The following is a 23,060-nucleotide window of genomic DNA, read 5'->3' as shown; positions in this document are numbered from 1 at the left end:
CTTAGGTGGTGTCCTAATCCGTGTGCCGGTTTGCATTGGTTTCAGGAGGGACACATGGAATACCGGGTGGATGTGTAGATTAGGTGGTAAATCCAGTTTCACGTCTGCTGGGTTGATCATTTCCTTAATGGTATAGGGTCCTAAGAATCTGGGATGAAAGGTCCGGGTTCCCTTGATGGGTACGGATTTAGCGGCTAACCAAACTTTGTCTCCTACTTGATAATCAGGGACCTTTTTCCGGTGTTGGTCGGCAAATCTCTTTTGTTTTTCTTTGGCATGAATAAGGTGTTCCTTTGCCCTTTTGAAAGCCTGATTAATGGTTGTGTGTAGAGTCTTTACCGCTGGCATTTCCAAGCTGGCTGGAAGGTCTAGTTCACAGGTACGGGGATGTCTGCCATAAAGGGTATAGAAGGGCGTTTGGCCCGTGATTGAATGCAAAGAATTGTTATATGCATATTCGGCTATCCATAGTAGGTCTTTCCAATTCCTTTGTTCGTGGTGCAGCATGAACTGTAAATATTGCTCGACTGTCTGATTGGTTCTCTCGGTTTGGCCGTCCATTTGGGGATGGTGACTGGTAGATAGCCGAACGTCGATCTGCGCCATTGCACAACATTTTTTCCAGAAGTTTGAAACAAACTGGCTGCCTCGAGCAGAGACCAGAACTGAAGGGAAGCCATGAAGCTTAACCACACCCTCTAGGAACACTTTTGCTAAAGTGGCTGTGTCTGGGAGGCCTTTGAGAGGAATAAAATGGGCCATTTTAGAGAATAAGTCCACAACTACAAGGATGGTGTTGAACCCTTGGCTTGGAGGTAGATCAGTGATGAAGTCAAGTGAAAGAGTATGCCATGGAACTGGAGGAATGTCCAATGGTTGTAGTAAACCAGATGGTTTTTGTTTCTGTGATTTATTTTGTGCGCAGATACCGCAGGACTGAATATACTGAATGATGTCCTTACGCCAGTTAGGCCACCAAAAGTTCTCTTTCATCTTAGCTAGGGTTTTGGCGATCCCAGGATGCCCTTCGATCAGTGAATCGTGATAGTTTGAAATAATATGCTGTTGTAATACCTTCTTGGGTACATATAGGCGATCCCTAAAAAAGGGTAGATGGTCCTTGATGGTATATTGTTCTCCTTGAGTTTGCCATGCGAGGTAGGCATCAGGATTCATTGTCCGTTGGATTTCTTTTTGTAGTTCAGCTTGTGTTAAGGCTGTTGTGATACCCAAGAGTTTGTCTTCAGGTATAATAGGTACTGGGTCTGGAGTTGTATATACTATTTAATCTATGCCCATGCGAGATAAGGCATCCGCCTTTCCGTTTCTGACTCCTGGTCGAAATGTGATTACATAATCATATTCGGCGAAGAAAAGGGCCCACTGTAATTGGCACAAGCACTGGGCCTTGACTGTTTTAAGATATTGCAGGTTTCGGTGGTCTGTGATGACTGTAATGGTGTGTCTGGCCCCCCGAAGGTAGTGCCTCCAGGCTTTAAAGGCGGATTTGATAGCCAGGAGTTCCATGTCCATGATGGCATAATTAATCTCTGGAGGTGAGAACTTTTTCGACCAGAAGGCCACAGGAGGTAGCTGGCTGGTTTCCGGGTCTCTCTGTGAAAGCACAGCCCCCATTGCGAGACTGGACGCATCAGTTTCAACGACATAGGGGAGGTCTGGACGAGGATGTCGCAGGATTGGAGCAGAGGTAAACCTTCGTTTAAGTTCCTGAAAGGCTTCTTCTGCTTCTTCGGTCCAAGCAAACTTTTTATAGTTTTTTCGTAATAGTACTGTGATTGGGTGAACAACCTGAGAGAAGTCTGGGATGAACCGGCGGTAGAAGTTCACAAAGCCCAGCATGCTTTGTACCCCTTTCAGAGATGTCGGTGAAGGCCATTTCAGAATGGCATCTACCTTGTGCACGTCCATTCTGATGCCTCCTGGAGTAAGGATAAAACCAAGAAATTCTACTTCGGTGACGTGAAAAAAGCATTTTTCAAGCTTTGCAAACAAGCGATGTTGACGGAGCTTGGTGAGGACTGAACAAACATGTCTGACATGATCTTGTTCCGAGGCTGAGTATACGAAGATGTCGTCTATGTACACCAAGGCGCACACATCAATTAACTCCCTTAAGACGTCATTCATGAAATACAGGAATGCCGCAGGAGCATTGCATAACCCAAAGGGCATGACTTGATATTCAAACAAGCCGTACTTAGTACGGAAGGCGGTTTTCCATTCATCTCCTTTTCTGACTCGGACCAGGTGGTACGCTCCTCGAAGGTCCAATTTGGTATAAATCTGGGCATCTTTAACTTGGTCTAGCATCTCAGGGATAAGTGGCAAGGGGTAGCGGTTCTTCACGGTGATCTGGTTCAATGGGCAGTAGTCAATACAGGTTCTCAAGTCTCCTTCCTTTTTCGGTACGAAGAACAAAGGACTGGCTGCGGGGGCCTTCGAAGAACGGATAAATCCGTTTGCAAGGTACTGGTCTAAATAGGATTTCAAATGAAGGTTTTCTGGTTCTGTGAAAGCGTAGATCCTGCCGCAAGGGATTTGTGCACCAGGAACAAGGTCGATCTGACAGTCAAAGGGCCTGTGTGGCGGCAATGTATTGGCTTGGTCCTTTCGGAAAACATCCTGGAAATCATGGTATTCACTTGGCAAGGTATTAGTTGCTCCCGGGGTTGATACTGTCGCTCCGGGAGTCATGGGGATACAGACGTCGGGTTTCTCGTCTTGGTAGTAGCAAGCAGGGGAGCATTCACCGGGGAAGGTTCATTTTCGTGCCCACCAGTCTATCAAAGGGTTGTGAGCAACCAACCATGGCATCCCTAGTATTAGCCTGAACTGAGGTGCCTTGATGAGATCAAATGAAATAGTCTCCCGATGTCCGTCCTGGCACAGCAAGGTTACCCTGGCTGTGCACTGGGTTACTGGTCCGGAAGCGATTTCTGTCCCATCCATGGTGGTTACCTTGTCCATAGTTGGCTTAGAACACAAAGGAAGCCCCATCTCTGCTGCCAGTTCTTGATCAATATAATTTCCAACTACTCCGCTATCGATGTATGCTTCAACGGCAATCATTCTTGACGACTGTTGGTGGTTAATTAAGATCACTGGTATTGCAAAGTGCGAGGTAAGCAACTCTTTCTTCTCACTCGACAAACTGACCTCTACGTTTGTCGAGCTTGGTAGTTTTCCCATTCCTTAGCTTCATCCTTCCCTGTGGCCCCGACTGTTCTTCTTGGGGGTTTTACTGGACAGTCCTTCAGGAAATGTCCTGGTTTCCCACAATACAAACAAAGCTGTCGTTGTCTTCTTTTGTCCCGCTCTTGTTTTGTTATTGGGGGCCGTATCCCTCCAATCTGTATGGGTTCTACAGCATTTTAAGGTACACAGGGTGTGTTTTCCCTTGGTCGAACATACACGGTCCGAGGGTCCGTTTTAAACCGGTCTGCCTTTTGGTCCTGCAACCGGTGGTCTAGCTGCACGACCAGATTTATGAATTCTGCACAGTCTCTGGGTGGATCAACCACCTGGGCTAAGACGTCCTTTAATTCGCCTCGTAAGCCTCGATGGAATAACGTGGTTCTTTTGTTTTCTGGCCACCAAGCTTCAGCAACCAGTCTGTTGAAGGTAGCAATGTACGTTAACAAGTCCTGATTCCCGGGGCGTGGCTAGCAGAGCCATGGAGTAGGTCGCAGGACTCTTGAGCTCCTGTGATCCGACATCGATCCTGACCAGAAACTGGCGTGAAACTGATAAGAAATTACTTTTCCCTGGAGCTGCGGGTGTGGGAAGGTGTACGGCGTGGACGGAGCAGCGCGTCAATAAACGCGGGCTCTCAGGTCGAAAGTAAATCGAGTTCGGAATTGGACAATTGACACATCCGCACACCGAAAATGGCGCTGCTGCAGCGATGGAGGCAACAATAGACGGCGATCAGGCCTGGCGGAAGAGACAGCAGCACGGGATTCCACATGCTTGAGAGCGTATGACTGGGGCCATCCACATCGAGGCAGCTTGCAACAGTGTAACAGGGAGCCGCTGTGAAAGAAAATACATTGACACGCGGCTACTGTATCGGGCGGCCCGCGGATGGTAGCGGAGGAGCGTGCGAGCGAGAGCTCAAGCATTAACACGAGCGGGGGCTCGTAAGGCAGAAAATATACTCGCTGCAGCCACAAAGGAACGGACAGGCTGCCACTGCATTGTGTGGAGGCTAGATGGCGCCGGTGACATGCTGAGAACAAAGGATCCAGCTCTATATCGTGTCGCCCTGCAGAGTGGAACCTGGCAGGCACAAGAGCAGAGTCAGTGGTATACGGACCGCAGTAAACTACTGCACTGACAAGTGCAGAGCAGATTCATTGCACCGGCGTGTGTGCATCTAAAGCATTGAACAACGCTGCATGAGGAGGAGGGGCGCGGGGGCGCACACAGCAGGGCTTGCATACAACGATCGGCTTAAATAAGCAAAGGCATAGCATGCAAGGTTGATCCCAGCTGAAGATGACACGAGAGTGACTGCTGCGGGCATAAGAAGTGGAGGAAGGAGCGCAGAGTGCACAAAAGCCGAGTGATTGTGACAGAGGGACAGAGTGGTCTCTAAGGTGCAGGAAGATATTTTGGGACGTGGGAGGATACAACCCACTCGAAAAATGGCCCAATGAACATAAACTTTGCAGAGGTTCCTCTAAGATAATAGCCCCAGGCTTGGAGTGATACACTGGTGCCGCAGCAACACAGAGGAACAGGACTGACACACTAGAGACCAAGCAGCCGAGGGCTGTACAGGTTATCGTGCCGTAATAAAGGCCCCGTGAGCGGACCCCCTTTTGCTGCAGATGTCCTGGCAGATGCAGACTGCGGGTCTGTGCAGTGGCACTACCGCTGAGAATCAGAGCTACGAGGAACACGGTGCGAAATGAACACACGGGGAGAGCTGCTGACCAGCTACTTACAAACAAATGCAGCATAGTGAGCTCTGGAGGAGGTTGGGACCTGCACAAAGGACAAAGACTCCAAGGTGTAATGTTATCAGGAAGAAGGAATAAGTAGACTGTGAGCACGGGCCTTGGTAGCACACCACTAAAAACACTGCTTAAAGGAGAGACGTGGGAGAACACAGCCCACTCCAAGATCGACCTTGCGTGCTGCCTGGCGGGGTAGCCCACTGAGGTCACCCAAACACTGACCTGAAGTGGAAAACTACAGTGACACTGGAGAGCTGATACAAGACATAGTGAGATTGCAGGATGTCGGTAAAAGGGCTGAAGGCCAGGGGCAAGCAGCCCACCATGGACACCTTTGCAAAGGCGCAGCGGGCCCCCTTAACGTCAGCACAAAAGACCGGGGAGGCATCGGGGGATGACCCCCCAGAAGGAGAAAACCAACAAGTCCTAGCAGCCATAACGGACTTGAGTGCCAAGTGGGGCACGGCAATGGCGGTACTACGGACAGCCCTAGAAAATAAAATAGACGCCGTGGGAATTGAGGTTTCCTTGCTGCGGCAGGACATCAGAGCGTTAGCAGAAAGAACTAGTGGACTGGAAAGCGCAGTAAAGACTAACACTGATGTAAGCACGAACAATGCGAAGGAGGTCCATGTGCTCAAACAGCAGGTTGCCAACCTTGAAAACGGAGTGGAGGAAGCAGACGGACAGGCAAGACGGAACAACATCCGGGTGGTCGGCCTGCCAGAAGGAGAAGAAGGCCAGGACCCCACAGATTACGTGGAGAACATGATCCTGCAAGAAGTGGGAGCGGACAAACTTTAGCAGGAGTTCATGGTAGAGCGGGCACATCGAGCTCCTATGAGAAAACCAAGGCCTGGAGCTCCACCACGGCCAATAATTGCAAAAATCTTGAATTACAAAGATAGGGAAAAGATTTTGGAGTATTTCCGTAAGGGCGGAACGATAGAGCCTCCTCGGGGGGCGTGGCTAACAGCGGGATGGAGTAGACGTGCGTCTGCTCGGCTCCCGCGGCTGCACTAACATCCTGATATAAAAAAGCCTGTTTTCAGGGGTAATAAGAGCTGGAAATACTCCGATACGATAGCGAACACCCTTGGGCATACCCGGAGCGAAGATCGAAGAGAACCGCGGTCGGATTTCCCGGAGATGACCGTGTGAATTCTTCTAGCGACAGCAGCCGGCCTGCCTTCAAAATGGCCGCGGGCACACGCAGCTGAATGTCCTGTGCACACCCAGCGAGGCCGCGCTGAGATGGTGGCTGAACCGCAACGGACTGGTCGATCACAGCGGGAGAAAGGTGCAGACCCGGGGAGGCCTCGATCGGTGGACACGCTCTTGCAGGACAGCACAGACAAGAAGGTAGCGGGAGAGCCTGCCGAAGAGTGGAGCCTAGCCCTCCCGCGCCGGCTCCCACCCCTCGGGGGCCTGGCCGGAGCACCATCACTGGCCGGGAAGTCAAGAAGGCCTGCAAGGGGAGAGAAGACCGTACACCCTGGTGAGCCCTGCCCTCCGAGCAGAGCATCCCTGTGAGGCGACCCCAGTATCATACGCGTGGACCCGTGGGCCGGTGCGAGAGCGAGGGACATGCCTTGCCCCGGGAGGCACGCTACTGCTGGGCAACGGGCGGTTCCATCGACCCTGGAGGGTGGACATATCCCCGGAGCACAGCAGCTACAAAGGTGCGATTTGCCAACAAGGTAAAAGAGACAAGGGGCACACCTGGCAGCGTGGTGCTCAGGCAAAAGCTGACTAGACGGGCACCCACATCAGCCCATATAGCGTACATGGTGGACCGGGCGCTATGGGGAAAGACAGGCCGAGGAAGCTTCACGCCCAAAGCAAAATGGATCAATACACGATTCCTCCTCCCCAACCCACTGAACTCTCAGACGACATGGAGACAGACCAAGGAATATCGCTCAAAGACATCATGGCCGCCATTACCGACTCCTGCACGTCCATGGAGCAGAAAATGGTCGGAATTAGCATGGATGTCTCCCTCCTCAGGCACGACCTCCAAAAACTGACGGCACGCACCGGGGAAGCTGAGCAGCATATTTCTAATACGGAGGACAGAATGAACACCGTGCAACAACAACTTCATAACACAATGTCCAAACTGAAGGTGCTGGAAGACAGAATTGAAGAGGGAGAGGGCAGGTCCAGGCACAATAATGTACGCATCCTGGGTATACCCGAAAAGGCAGAGGGCCCCTGCATGGAACTCTTTCTAGAACAATGGCTTTCCGACCTATACGAGCCTGATGCCTTTTCCAAGTTCTTTTCCATAGAAAGGGCACTTTGGGTGCCCACGGGCAGGCCACCAGCTGGAGCCCCTCCAAGAACTGTGATAGCACGATTCTTAAATTACAGAGACCGCGACGCCCTGCTGCAACATGCGCACGCCAAAGGAGCGGTCACGTTCAATGGCTCCAAAATCGCCTTTTTTCCGGATTACACGAGGGAAGTGCAAAGGGCAAGGCAATCCTTTGACTCCCTGAAAAGACAGCTACACACGATGGGCGTGAAATACGGCCTGCTCTTCCCTGCACAACTCAAGATTTACCATATCGGCACAACAGTCCACTTTAGTGACCCTAAGGAGGCTTGGCGCTGGGCCGAGCAAAACATAGAGCGAGACTGGTCCGCCCCCCGCGAAAATGGGGGGAGAAACCGAAGACCTCCGCCAGACCAGCGGCATGAACCCCGCCGACCACCACCGAAGGACCCACCGGAAGACCTAGGGGGGTGATAACCCCTTCACCACGGCTGTCAATCCTGTGTCCATACGGAGATACTTAAGTCAGACAATAGATCTTCTGACAGTACACACACACACACAATGATAGGCAGCACACATCCACCTGTAGCGGCCGCGGTACGCCCTAGGCCCTACGATAGGAACAGAGCCCCCCCTCTCCCCTGAGAGTGCAACAAATTCCAGGTGTAGTTTACGCGTGGATTCCCTCAGGGATCACCTTTAGAGGAGTACTACCTCCCCCTCGGGCTCTCCCTAGAGGAAGGCCACTTTTGTTTGATATTAGGTTCGGTGCATGTTAGGTGTCCAGTTGACACCATAGAGTCTTTTTTTGGGCGACCGATGCTTCTAGTTGGGAGGAGTATGGGGTGGGGGGTTTTGGGTTTGTTAAGCACAGCTTCATCAGGGACCTATCAAGCTAATGGAGGAACATGGCCAGGAAGGTCGCCAGTACACCACGGGCATGTTTCCAACAGGCGCATAACGCTGCCGGTGACAAGCAGGGCAGCCACTGACACATACTCACATGGCAGAGTATCGTAATAAAGTCGACACTCTCAGAACACTTAGGCTCATGTCGTGGAACGTCAATGGCCTAGGCAATGCAATTAAGCGCCGCCTGGTGCGCTAATTTTTGAACAGACGAGGGGCTGACATAGTGTTCCTGTCCGAGACACATCTCGCAGGCACAGAATGCACCCTATTTAAGCGTACAAATTATAAACTGATATTTCACTAAGGCTTTAAGATGGGGTCAAGAGGCGTTATGATCCTGATGCACAAAAGCCTGCCCCTCCACCTCTACACAGTGACTCATGATACAGGAGGCAGATACATATATGTGACGGGCAACCTATGGGGGCAGTCCATTGCACTGATAGCCATCTATGCACCACCGACCCTTCTCGAATCACTGCTCACTGACATTACCCCGTTAATTGCTAATGACACCTCCGACTGCCTGATACTAGGCGGTGACTTCAATGAAGTCATGAATGTTACCCTGGATAGATCCCATATTCGAAATAGGAACCCCAAAGTCCCCACTAGGCTTGCTACGTTCGCCAACGCACTCGGCCTGTGCGATGTGTGCACCCAGACGTTAAAGCGTACTTTTTCCACTCAGGGGCCCATGCCTCGCTCTCCAGACTGGACTACTTCTTCACTCCTGCAACTGACCTACACAGGGTACAGGAAATAAACATGCTACCTAGAGGCATCTCTGATCACTCTCCGCTAGAAATGCTACTTATATCGTCCCGGAGGGTCCCACCGCCATGTTGGCGCCTGAACAGTTACTATCTGGGAGACCCGGAGCTGATGGACAAACTACAGGAGACCACCAACTCATACTTTGAGTAAACACACAGACTGCAACGAACCCTGAAATGCTATGGGAAGCCTATAAAAGGGTGCTGAGGGGCGAACTAATATCATGGACGGCGGCCAAAAAGAGGCTGCACATGAGTAAGATCCTTGAAGTGGAGCTCCGGGTCAAACAGGCAGAGGAGAGGCACGTAGACGAAAATACGCCGGCCTCTAACCGGACGTTGCTACTTGCACAAAAAAGATTGCAAAGCATAGCGATGGACAATGCGCGCCAAGCGCACACTGCACGAGAGCAAGGATCTATGAAACCGGTGACAAGGCAGGCAAGATGCTGGAATGGCTGGAAAGGAAGGAGCAGGGACGTAGCCATGTCCGGAGACTTGAAGCAGACGGTTTGAACGCAAGGGTGACGGACCCGAAAATAACCCTGGGCTTTGCGGAATACTACGCAGAGCTATACAGTGAATCCGATGGACGCTACGATTATGGACCGAATTGAAACCCCTACCCTGAATGAGGCGCAAAGGCAACGACTGGAGCGGGAGATCACGGAGGATGAGATCCTAGCCGCCATTTCTGGGCTCCAGACCGGTAAGACTCCTGGTCCAAACGGCTTCCCGGTAGAGCTATGGCGAAGAGTGGGCACTAACGTGATAGGTCCCCAGCTCCTGCAAATGTACCTCCATGCACGTGAAAAGGGCATTCTCCCTCCAGATTTCTGAACAGCAACAATTGTAGTGATCCCTAAGCCGGACAAGCCCCCAGACAGATGTAGCTCATACAGGCCCATCTCACTCATCAACTCTGAAACTAAAATACTGGCGAAGCTTCTAGCGGACCATCTACAAGAGGTAATTCCCTCCTTGATCCACCCGGACCAGTGCGGTTTCATGCTACAAAGATCAACTCGCATGAACCTCCGCAGACTATTTGCGGCTTTGGAAAGCGCCGGCAGCATACAGGGACCACTGGCCCTGTTGGCAATTGACTTTGAAAAATCCTTCGATTCGGTGAGATGGGAGGCTGTCTGGACCATTATGCGCCGCATGGGCTTTGGCGAGAACTTCATGGGTTGGGTGAAGTTACTATACGAATCCCCGGTTGCTAGGACCAGGGTCAACGGTTGGCAATCAGAACTCTTCGGTCTGGGAAGGGGTACAAGGCAGGGCTGCCCACTATCCGCCATGATCTTTGCTATTGCGATCGAACCCCTGGCGATCCTGTTGCGAAATGACTCAACATGGGAGGGTTTCCGATGGCCCGAAACCTGGGAAGACAGAATATCCCTTTACGCAGATGACCTACTCATCTACCTGAAGGACCCAAATAACTCCTGCCCCAGAGTCGTGCAGCTGCTGGCCAATATGAGGCATTCTGTGGACTACGCGTGAACTGGTCCAAGTCCATCCTTTTTCCTATAGGGAACACTCCATCGTCGTGTTTGGCGACCGGCCCCTACCAAATCGAGAAGGAACAATTCAAATACCTGGGGATACACATTACAATGCACCTTACTGAATATACTGCCCTGAACCTGTCCCCCTTGATGGCAAAATTTGCAGACGACACTCGCCACTGGATCTCCTTGCCGCTGACACTGATGGGTAGAGCAGCATTGTTTAAAATGATCGCCCTCCCGAAATTTCTATACATCCTGCAAAATGCGTCATTGCATATCGACCAACGGGACTTCTACAAAATCAAATGCACCCTCCGGAAACTGCTCTGGAAAGGAGGCCACCCGAGAATTGCTTTTGCGACCCTTCAGAGGTCCGTCTGGGGGGGGGGGGGCGATCGGGCTGCCCAGGATGCAATCATACTACTGGGCCAGTCAGATGGAGGTAGTAAACGACATGCTTCACGGTGACGGGAGTCTCCCGCACATCAAGGGCTTCCACTGCAACACTACAAACAAGCCAGTAGAGCACCTCTACAGAGACTTGGACCGCCCTCCGAAATCTGACATGGCATCCCACATAATGAGAATTTGGAAGGAAGCGCTTCGATTCTTGGGGTGAGGCGGGAAAACAACACTAGCCCAGCCGTTGTGGAACAATTGCAACCTCCCGGAAGTACGGAAACTGCCGAAATGGCCCAAATGGACCCAGCGTGGAATCTCCACCGTTGGAGATGTGGTACAGGAAGACAACCTGGCAACTTTCGAGACAATGCAAGAAAGGTTCTCCCTGCCGGACACAGAAAGGTTCCACCACATGCAGCTAAATCATGCCTGGACGGCCCACCGACGGACCATACAAGATCTGCCCGAAAGCTCCCCGCTTGAACGAAACTTAGTCCTTTATCGGGTAGAGCGGAAGGTCACCTCCACCATGTACACTGTAATAACCTCCTTTGCAACATCAGAACTATCCAGCATGAAAACAAAATGGGAACGAGATGTGGGCCCCCTCCTCCTGGAAGACTAGACGGAGGCCCTGATGTACCCGCATGAAACCACCATCTCTTCGAGACTCCGACTCGTCCAGCTGAAGATCCTGCATCGCACTTACTACCCGAGAGTGGCACTCTTCCGATGGGGCAGGGCCGCGGACACAAAGTGCCTATGCTGCAAGCGAGAGGAAGGTACCTTTTTCCATATCCTGTGGGAGTGTAGTAGTATTCAGTTGCTCTGGCAGAAAGGCTGCGATAAACTGTCTAACGTTCTGGGAAAGACGAAACAGAGGTGCCCGAAACAACTGCTTCTGGGGGTCTCTGGGTAAACTGACTTATCTCGCTATGAGAATCTGCTGTGGTCAACCGCGTTCGCAGTCCTTAGGCAGAACATCGCATAACTATGGGGTTCGGAGCGCACACCCAGCTATGACCAATGGGTCACGGATGTGGACATATGTGCGGTAATGGAGCACCGGGTGTACAAAGCAAGAGGGTGCCCCCAAAAGGCAGGGAAAATATGGAGAAGATGGGAAGAGGACGGTTGAAGGCCGGGGCCAACCCTGTATCCACTGTGACTGTGTGAGACCCATTGAAAGGGAAATACTAACTCTGTTAAGAGCGCCCTGTGCCATGAAATCATCCTATGTAAAATTTGATGGTCTGTTGGACCAAGGTCCCTGAAGCCGAGTTTGTAACGGTTAATGTTGTTTCTTTTGATTACATTGCTCTCTCCCCACCACACCCCTGCCTTGGAACTCCCCCCCCCCCGCCTTCCTTCTCCCCCTCTTCCCCCCTCCCATGCCCCCTCCCTGGAATGTTGAGATATGTTTGTAATGATGTTTAACCTTGAAAACCAATTAAATCTTTGATCAAAAAAGAAAGAGCCTCCTCCAGGGTTACGGCATACCCCGACTATACTATGTTGGTGCAAAGGCAACGATATAGTTATGTTGCGGTTAAGAGAAGACTACGTGCGGTGGATATCAGGTACATGTTGTTGTACCCAGCAAAGTTGAAAGTGCTGCACAAAGGCAGAGCGCTGTTCTTTGACACCCCAGAGGATGCAGCGTCGTGGTTGGATCTACAGGGCTGCCCGGTGAAGAACGAGGAACAAGATTCCCAGGAGCACGATAAGTGAAGACACTATGTCATGTACCCCGCGGGGATGGGAGAGTGGGGAACCCTGGTATAACGCCTTGAATTACTTGACAGACACGGGGTAGCCCTTGAACTCTGACTCCGTGGGACTGGAATATAGTGTGTTAAAACGCAAATGAAAACAGAAGTATTGGCGTAGCAACTCTAAACAAATGGGAGCGACAGGACTGCATTTACTCACCCCGAGACTTAGTAGAAAGGCAGCCAATAGGGCGGCCTCACCCTGCTGAGCCGCGAGTATGGGTTTTACCAGAAAGGGCTAGATGCGGGGGTGCCTGAGATCCAGGGATGGAGCTGGGCGACAGTTGGGAAGGGTGAAGTTGGGGAGGGGAAGGGAGGAGGGTGGGAGAGGGGAGAGGGTGTTTGGGGTGTTTGTAGTTAAGGGTAGTTTGAATTGGAAAACGAGCCTATATAGACTAAGATGGAAGTGGGAACTGGACTGCACCGTTGGGAGGGGAGGGGGATTCTAATGGGTCATGGGGGACCTTAAAGTAATTATGTGGAATGTCAGGGGACTTAATAGCTATCTAAAAAGGAACAAGGTTATGTTGTATTTGCGCAGACAAAAGATAGATATTGCACTATTGCAGGAGACGCACCTGACACGGGAAAAGATGGAGACGGTGGTGAAGAAATGGAAAGGGGTGGGGGTGGGCTCGACATATTCCGCTTATGCTAGAGGAGTACTCATCTGGGTGGCGCCGCATGTCCCGTTCCAACTGTTACAGGAAGTGGCGGAAGCGGATGGGAGGATGGTCATATTGAGGGGATTAGTGGAGAATAGAGAGATAAGCATTGTGAATACATACGCCCCCAACCAAAATACGGCAGCATATTTCAGAACTCTGTGCCATAACCTCGGCATATGCATGGTGGGACGGTGATCTGGGGGGGATTTTAACTGTGTGTTAGACCCCAGGGTGGACGGATCGGATGGGAAAATTGATAGACCTGGCCCAGCGGCTAGAGCGCTGCAGACTCTGCTGGACGACTTTGGTCTAGCGAATGTATGGAGAACAAGACACCCCCAAGATAGGCAATACTCGCACTATTCTGCCCCGCAGCGCTTACATACGAGGCTGGACTATGTCTTTGCTACGTCGGACGTGGTGATGGAGTGCACTCAAGCAGAATATAAGGCGAGGGTCCTTTCGGACCACTCGCCCCTGGCTATTGTGTGGCAATACTGCCCCCAGAGGGCAAGGATTCCGACATGGCGCCTTCGGGCAGAGGCACTTAAGGATCCCTTTTTCAGGGAAGATATAAGGGAGGAGATTATAAACTACTTTGAGACAAATACGGGTAGCAAGCACATTATGGGAAGCCTTCAAGGTGGTGATGAGAGGGGTAGCTGTAGTGAAATCAGAAGGCCTACAAGGTGGGATTTTGGCTGATATACACGAAACAGAAAGGGGACTGGAAAAGGCATTGAAGGAGGGAGGTGCAGATATGGAACTGATACTGAAACTGCAGCAAAAATGTGCGGAGCAATGGGAAAGATTAGGTAACCTCAAATATATAAAATACATAGAGAGACAGCATGTGGGTGGGGATAAAACAGGTAAGCTTCTGGCGTGGTTATACAAGAGCGAAACTCCCAGACCCACGATTAGAACGATTGCGAGAGAAGATGGTAGTGTAGCTGACACCCAGGAAGGAGTTAATCAGGAGTTTGCAGAATATTATAGGTTACTATATCGGGATGTGGGGGGTAGTAGTCTTGGGGAGATCATAGAAACACTGGAGGATATAGGCCTGCCGAGGATGTGTGGAAGAAAGAGAGGAGCTGGATGCACAGATTACCTTGGAGGAGTTAGAGGAAGTGGTGAGGCAGCTGCCTACCAGTATGACCCCAGGGTCAGACGAGTTCCTGAGTGAATTTTATAAAGTATATAAGGAGGAAGTGCTCCCCCCCAATGTTAGAAATGTTAAATGAGGCGTTTGAGGTGGGACAGCTGCCGGAATCACTCAGAGAGACGATCATAATACCGCTTCCCAAACCCAGCAAGCCTGGGCATAGTTGTGGCTCTTACTTTGTCAATGTTGAACCAGGACAGCAAGATATTGATGGCTGTCCTGGCAAATAGACTGCGCAGAGTTATTGGTAAACTAATACACTCCGACCAGACGGGCTATGTCCCGAATAGAAATATAACTCATAATCATAGACGACTCCATCGGGTGGTTGAGTGGGGGAGCAAGAACGAGGGCGAAATGGCAATTGTGTCCTTAGACGCAGTTAAGGCATTTGATTCAGTCAAATGGCCATGGCTGCTTGCCGCCTTAGCGAGCTACGGAATGGGGCCTGGATACATAAGGTGGGCAAAGATGCTATACAGTGAGCCGTTGGCTAGGGTCAGAACAGGATCGGTGATATCGAAAGATGACAATTAAGTAGGGGCACCAGACAAGGTTGCACATATTCCCCAATGCTCTATATACTAGCATTAGAGCCCTTAGCAATATACCTTGGGCAACAATATGACACTATAGGTATCGAGGTGGGTGGAGAACGACATCTGATTTCCTTGTATGCCGATGACTTGCTGCTGTACTTGAGGTATCCGGAGGAAAATCTCCAGTACATACTAGAAGTGATGGATAAATATGCAGAGCTGTCTGGCATAGCGGTGAATCCTCAAAAATCTAGTATCTTCCCGCTGGGTAGTTATAAGGGATTCCCTGTGGGAAGATTACCGGTGCTACAAACACCATGGGCGGTTGGCACATTTAGGTATCTTGGGATAGACGTGTACCACACGGTGGAAGAGGAGCATAGACACAATACCGAGATAGCCATCAAGAGGATCGAGAAATGTATGAAATTCTGGGAGAAGTTGCCCCTAGCAATGATGGGACGAGGGGCAATGCTTAAGATGGTGGTCCTACCCAGGCTCCTGCACTATTTCGGAAATATTCCATATCTGATACCCAAGAAATTTTTCACCAAACTGAATAGCATGTGTAGGGATTTCCTTTGGCATGGTACCCGGAACACAGTGGCATTATGGAAGCTGCAGAACTTTTATGAAAAAGGGGGAATAAAACTGCCCAATTATGAGGTCTATTGTGTAGCGAGCCAATTGCAATATATAGCTAAATGGCTCCCAGATGAACTGACCCCCAAATCCAGGTTGTTTGGACATGATTGTGCCCCATTTTATCTGAAAGAATTGATCTGGCTGCCCAAGACTGAAATGGAAGGGTGCCCCAAGATGATGAAGCTCGGGTGGGAGATGTGGCGTCGAGCGTGCCAGATGATGGAAAACCCATTCCCATGCTCCCCGCAGGTACCACTAGTCACGCTGGCGGGGGGAGATAAGCAGCTGAGGATGACACTTAGGAATCATTGGGAGGCGGTTGGGGTGGTGACTATGGGGGATATTTGGCGGGAGGGTACCATCACAGACTTTGAAGTGCTGGGGGAGGAGACGGGGTTACACACGGGCCAGTATATTACATATCACAGGATGGTCCAGAGAATTAGGAGAACATGGCCTGAAACGGTATTGGAGGAAGAACCAGATGCTACAGTAGACATGATATATGACACGACAGAGGGGGGGGGGCATGAGATCTCCAGACTGTATGAGATGATGATGTCCAAGGTCGGGAAGGAGTTAACACAATTGAGACTAGACTGGGAAGCGGAAGTGGGTGCCCCGCTAGAGGATGGGATGTGGGAACGTGCTTTGGGATACCACAAGAAGGTGTCAAGGAATGCGAGACTGAAACAAATACAGCTGTATATTACGCATAGAGCATACATGACACCAGAAAGGATATCCAGGTTCAAGGATGCTGGGAGACAAGCATGTCCCAAATGCGATGAAGAGAAGGCTGGCATGGTGCACATGTTCTGGGCATGCCCAGTAATTGAGCGCTTTTGGGGTGAAGTGGCACAGAAACTGGAGGAAAAGGGGGTCACGATGGTTGTAAATACATCTTGGGCTTGCTTGCTGGGGGGTTCCCCAGATCGCAGAAAATTAAGCATGTTAGTAAATTGAAAGATTTAGCATATGTGCTCGCAAAAAGGATTGCCATGGGATGGAAGACATGTCATAAGCCACGAGTGGAGGTGTGGTGGAAGGATTTGCAGAAGTGGGCGGAGGCAGAAACCATGGTATGGCAAGAGGCGAGTAATGTAGGGGGAGAGGAGGAGGTGGGAAGCTTGATGACATGGAGATTATTAATAGCAGAGTTGTTTGGAACAGTACAAGACCTGACAGGATCCATAGGGTGTGAGACCCCGCGAGGCAGATACAGAGTGCGTGGAAGAAATAGGCTCGTAAGTGGGGTGGGATGGGGGAAGCAGTGACCAGAACAAATCGATGAACATTTGTATTGTTGATGCACGTACTGCGTGTGTAGTTTGTATTGTTTTTTGTTTGAATAAATAAATAAAATCTTTTTTTTTTAAAAGTCCTGATTCCCCTGTCGGAGGGACAAGAGTTCATTGTCTACTGCTTGTTCCTGGGTATGGCGAGCAAAACGTTTTTCCATTTCTCCCTGGAACCCCCCAAAGTCATGTAATAGAGGATTGTCACGGGTTACCAACGGCACTGACCAATCTGCTGCACTACCACTCAGTTATGATAAGACAAAAGCTACCCGAGCTTGGTCGTTTGGAAATGCTCCAGGCCTACAAAGAAAATGAAGGCGCCACTGATTGATGAATGCCGCATACTTCCGTGGGTCGCCTCAGAGCCTTTCTGGTGGTGCCAGGGGCACTGTTCCAGGTAACGTGATCTGTACCGGAGTGGGTGGTATGGCTGGGTTTTTGCATCGTTGGATTGTTTCCAGGTAGAGGTGTCTGTCCTGCCTGTGATTGCAAGTATTGCCTGCTAATCTCTTCAGTGCGTTCTTTGGTCACTATTGGGTCTCTCCGGAGGGCATTAGTCTCTTGTCGGGCAGAATGAACCTCAGCATGAAGCTCTCCTAGTAATTGGGCCAATTGGTCCATTTCTGATGTCTCCATGGCGCCCAGGTGGATTTGTTATGGTAGGCTTTGCGTTCTGTTACGCTCACCTGGTATCCAGCCGGGTTACTCGCTGGTATGCTTCTCAGCTTTGCCCTGATGTGGTCTGCGGGGAAGGTTCTGCCTGAAAATACAGGAGGACTGTGTTCAAGACTGACCGACTGGGGTAAGTATCCTCCCTCCACCTGTTAGGCAGAAACCTGTGCAGTTCCCTTAGGGACCACTGCAAAAAGTTTAGGACCACAGGAGTAAGCAGTAAACCCAATTGGTAGCAGTGTGCACCTCCCAGATTTACCTGATAGCTGTGGCTGAGCAGTCAGACTTATCTCAAGAAGAGTTAGGCAGTATATAGAGTATACACAATAGGGCTAAAAACACAGTAGCACAAGCAAACACTGACCAGAGCTTTGGTATAAAAGTATATAATTATTTATTCAAAAACACACTTGTAAAAATACACTGGCACTAATATGTCAAGCAAGTTCAAACACAGTCACTATAAGTATATACACCTCCCTAGTTAATTATTCAACAAGTCTAGGTTAAGACACCACTTATTTAGCAAAACAGAGGTGAGCACGTAACCGTAGATGGCACTCCAATAATTTGTTTAAAAAGGGAGAGAAAAGGCAGAATAGGAAAATAACACAGTACCAACACTTTTAAGAAACCACAGCAAGTCAAGAAAGGCAGGGTCTACTGTATAGCAAAAAGTGCATAGGCCAGGCCCACTCTTGGAGAGAGCAAGGCGGAATGTGCCCAAGATCACACAGTGGAAATGCACTCAAAGTCTTTGCAGAAAGGTCAAGAGGTTGGATCAGTTCAGAAAGGTAAAGTTAGCAGGTCCAAGGTCACCCCAGGATAGAGAGTCAAGGATTTACGGGACACCTTGGACAATCTGTTGCAAGGGAGACTAGGCGGGACACAGTACCTGAAATGGTGAGAAAGCTCCAGCGGGGGCAGTTGTTCCTGGCAGCAGGTGCAAGTCAGGGCTTCCTCCAGGGGAAGAGAAGATCTCGACATGGAGGAAAGCTGGAGGTCGTTGCACTGCCAGGTAAGAAACCAGCCGCAGAGTTTCCTGGTTAAAAGGTACAACCCTTTTATTCGCGGTAGTGGTGAAGCGTGGCTATCCGGCCGCCGGGGTGCTTGGCACGGGCGATTCGACCACGAGACGATCCAGGAAGGCGAAAAAGGCAAACTGGTTGATCCCACCAGCTCAAAGGGAAGAAGACTCTCCTGGAAGAAGATCTCCTCTGCCGTCGGGGAAGTGGTGAGTTCGTACAGCAGGGCTCCACCGGTGGTGTCGTCATTGTAGATGACTCAGCTTCTCCCCTCTTCTGATTCTTTAGGTCCTGTGGCGACTTCTGAAGTTCCAGTCCCCAAAGCCCTGCTTTTATGCAGCAAAACCCCCATTCATCAGCCTAGCTGTCACTCAAACATGTTAAGTGGTGAGCCGGGCGGCTCACCACTGGGCCAATCGCACAAGAGTGCGACTTGAGTTGCCAAGGCAACTCAGTCCAGGGTGCCTAATCCCCCTCCCGCACATCCTGTTGACCCCAGACAGAGTGGCACCATTTGGAGGGCTTCTGTGGAGAAGCCCGCCAAAAAGTGGAACAAAGGGCTCGACTTGGCTTAGAGTTTCAGAGGCGAACACAAACACCATTTTAAAACCGAGTCCTGGCAAAAAAGACCCAACCGGGGAATAAATATTAAATAAATAACCCAGCGGTATCTTTAACATTGCACCAAAAAGTGGTGCATTTAAAATGAATGGGAAAATCCCATAGGAAATATTCCGGTGGAATATTTTGCGTGGTATCCACTGCCACCAGCCAGAAACTCGACAAGGGGGGACTGGACAGTGCCCCTTTGGAAAACAGACCCAGGGGCAATCGAATTACCCCTACCAGTACTTCCACAATATGAAGGTTTGTACTGGTTCTGTTCACAATTTGAGACTAGTAAAGCCAATGGTGACTTTACATGCCCTGGGAGACAGTAGTAAGTCCCAGGGTATGGAGTCTATGTTTGGGGGGTCACTATGACACCCCTGTGTTACTGCACTGAGGGTGCTGTCTAACACACATACCAAAAACACATGAAGCCCTATGGAGTAAAAGACCCGATAGCCCATAAAACACATTACATAGTCAAAGGACATTCTCAAATCATGCCTAAGAGTGGGAGAAAAAGAGTCTCACTCTTAGCAGGAGAAAAAAATAAACCCCAAAAATCAAGCAAAGCTGCTGGGGGACTCACTAGGTTTGGGAAATTAGCCTTAACAGAGAATTCTCCCTAACACCACCCCTGTATGATTTCAGTCCCTCTGGCGCCCTCTCCTCACCTTGTGGTAGAATTAGGCGTGCTCTCCACCCTGCCTTCTTTGCGGGGCGTGTTGTCTTTCATGGACGAGTGCGGTCCAGTTACTTCACTGACGCCGGCCCGTTTGATATTGTTCAGGTAGGTCTTATTGCTGTTCTTTAGTTTTGTTGCTATCCTGCATGCCTTTCTTTGTTTAAAATGTCTCTTTTTTCTCCCTTAGGTATGCAGAGCTTCAGCGCAGCAAACTGGCTTGGTTGAGCCCCGCTGGTAAATGATGGCGCATTAAGAGCGCTATGATGCGGTAAGTAAGCGCTATGCGCAGCGCTGCAAAGTCTTGCCTTTGCTAACCTGTGTTTTCCTTCCTTGTAGGTCGCAGTGTTCTTCAGCGCGAGTGGAATGTCCGGAGTTGTGCCAGCCGAGAGGCGGCCAGCCAGGTAAGCCTTTTGAGCAGTTCGTAATTTGTAAATGTCTCTACTGCTTTCTTTAATGTTGCCTCTATCTTCCTCTTTCAGGTCGTTCTGTCCGGGAGGCGTGCAGATTCGAGGAAGCTGTTCTCAGTAGCTGCGAGTGGCTAAAGATGAAGACTGCAGGTAAGATGCTGCTGCTAATGATGTTCCTTTTGTCTCCTTGCAGGTTCTGCTTCTCCGAGGTTCGAGGGAATAGCAGGTCACGGTTAGGGTCACGTAGCAAGCTGCAAAGTAACGCGAAGCGTGTTGTATTGCTCGGGTGTGGTTTAAATAGCCCCAACAAAATAGTCCAGGTAAAGTAGTCCCTAGGCTACCACACCCAAAACACTAGACCGCATAACTTCGTTCTTAGGAACCAAGCCATGTGGATGCCTCCATGTTGGCTGACAATACAATAAAGTAGTTCCCAAGCACATTGTTTTTCATGATGTATGAGCCTGGCGCCATAGGCACCAGGACTGGCCCCATGAGGGCTTTTGAAGAGGATGCCAGGCTCTAGAGGCCCGAGTCCTGACTCCACCTGGCCAATGGGTTTGCCAGAGGGGGTTTTGGGCGAGGGTCGTAACAACTAGCCCCGATGTCCAGTCCAGCATGTAACTCGTAGAGGAATCTGGCAGAGCCGCGCTCTGCCCCCTAGCGCTGGAAACGATTCAGAGGAGCATCTGCTCTGGCAGATAAATATCAAAGATGAGAAATCGGTGGGAGGAATGCCCATCAGAAAGAACATTACTGAGAACTAATAATTCGTTTTTTTAGTTGATTGTGTTCTCCCACCGATTCCTCATCTTCGATTCTGCAGCGGCCACTGGCAACTGTAATTTTATTTCTTCAGGAGGGGATGAGTGTACCTTGATGCCGATTCATCTCGACAGTTTGCTCCTTGGCTCCAGAAGTGATGGCGTCTAACTTCTATATATGGCACCCCATTACCTCTGTTCCTTTTTTCTTAGTGGTCACCACACTGCACTGGGACTGCTCTCCTCCTGGCAAGAATTAATTGCAACTGCTTTAGACAGAAAATCATGGCAGGTTCAGCTAAGGCTTTTCAGGGACTGCAAATGTAAGATGTCTTTAACTGACCCCCATAAACTTAGTATCTTGGAGCCGACAATGTCTCGAATTGCAGTTCCTGCACAGCCATGAAACCAAAGGAGTGAAGGTTGCCCAGGGCCTCCCTCTTGGGAACACAGAAGGCCCCTTCAGAAGTCACTTTTGGGAAGAGGGGAGGGTTACTGATCAACCCACATCAGAGAAAGAACTTTCGTTAGCGATGGAGGCCTGAAAATACGCCCACAAGTAAATGTTCTCATTGCTCTTTGTCCTCTTTTCCACAAAAAAAAGGAAACCTCCTCCTGTTGGGACGAAGGTGAGGAAGATTCATGTGAATCAGATAAAAAAGTAAAGTCCGCCACAGTCTCTAATACAGCAGAGGAGTGGGAGTCTTTCATGCAGAACATGCTAGATATCCTTTCACAGGCATCATCATCAATAACTTTGGCCTTGAGCCTGTTCGAAAGGAAAGGTCCCACAATGCTGTAGAAGACCATCAGTGTTTCATCGAAGATTGACATCCGTCCTCCAGAAGGCTTGGCTCCTCGCCCTGAACGAAAAGCCACTTTGGAGCGCTACAGTGTTGTAGCAGATAAGTGTCCTTGGACTCTACTCTCTCTGCAAGGTTTCTGCAGCGCAGTAAAGACTTCCTGCTGCTCTCAAAGGACGCCAACTTCTACAAGCTTGCCTCCAGGGAATGTTACCTGGGTGCTATGTAGCTGGGGTTCGATGAGGAAGGGGACCCTACCAGTTTTGTGCTTTGCAGACCGTTGGAGTGCATGTACTTGAGGAACTGATTACAGTCAACACAACATGAAGAAGCTGGCCACTGATCTTCGATGCACCAGCTGTCTCAACACCTCACTAAATTTGGACAGCTAGACGGTGGTTGAGGTTCTGGAGCGGTGAGCACAATTTAGACTGCTAAAATCATACTTGACAAAGGGCCACAGAAGGAGATACTTTTACTCTTTAACCTGACGGTCACCCATCCATTGCTCGAACTGTGGCCGCAACCTTCTTCTGCTACTACAGTTGACAAGGAGCAAGCAAAAATGTACTGACCAGCCTCTTCACACCCAGCTTATTTGTCAAAATATGCTACTCCAGAGGCCAGTCCATGCAGCTTTGGTGGGTGTCAAGTATACCATTTTCCCTTCGCTCCCACCAGATCAAGAAAGTAAAAAAAGTGTTACCTTAGGCAAGACCATATTTGGGGCACTGAATGTGGCCTTTAATGAAGCAAATTCCTCTTGTGCCTTGGTGAAATTCACAAAAAGTCATCTGAGGGGCAGCGGAGCACTTACCAGAGGGAGAACTGAGAAATGGTTTTAATGCCATCATAGCTGATGGTAAAGAAGCTCCATGTCAAGCCCTACAGTGGGGACTGGACACAACACACTGAATGGCCGGGGGACGGGGACAGCGTATGTCATCGGGAAACAAACCTGGATGATGTCTGGTTTTGCACCCGACGTTAAGGCAAACCTTCTAAATATGCCCCGTAGGACATCCACCTCTTATTCGCAAGAGCAGATGAGTCCCTTGAAACATATAAGGCTTCTAAGGTAACACCAACATTGATGGCACTAGCGGTACAAACGGTACAACGTCCTTTC

Source organism: Ambystoma mexicanum, chromosome 5q (assembly GCF_040938575.1).
Source record: "Ambystoma mexicanum isolate Mex_15411 chromosome 5q, UKY_AmexF1_1, whole genome shotgun sequence".
In the NCBI taxonomy this organism is placed as follows: domain Eukaryota; kingdom Metazoa; phylum Chordata; class Amphibia; order Caudata; family Ambystomatidae; genus Ambystoma; species Ambystoma mexicanum.
Note: the sequence above shows the minus strand (reverse complement) of the source record.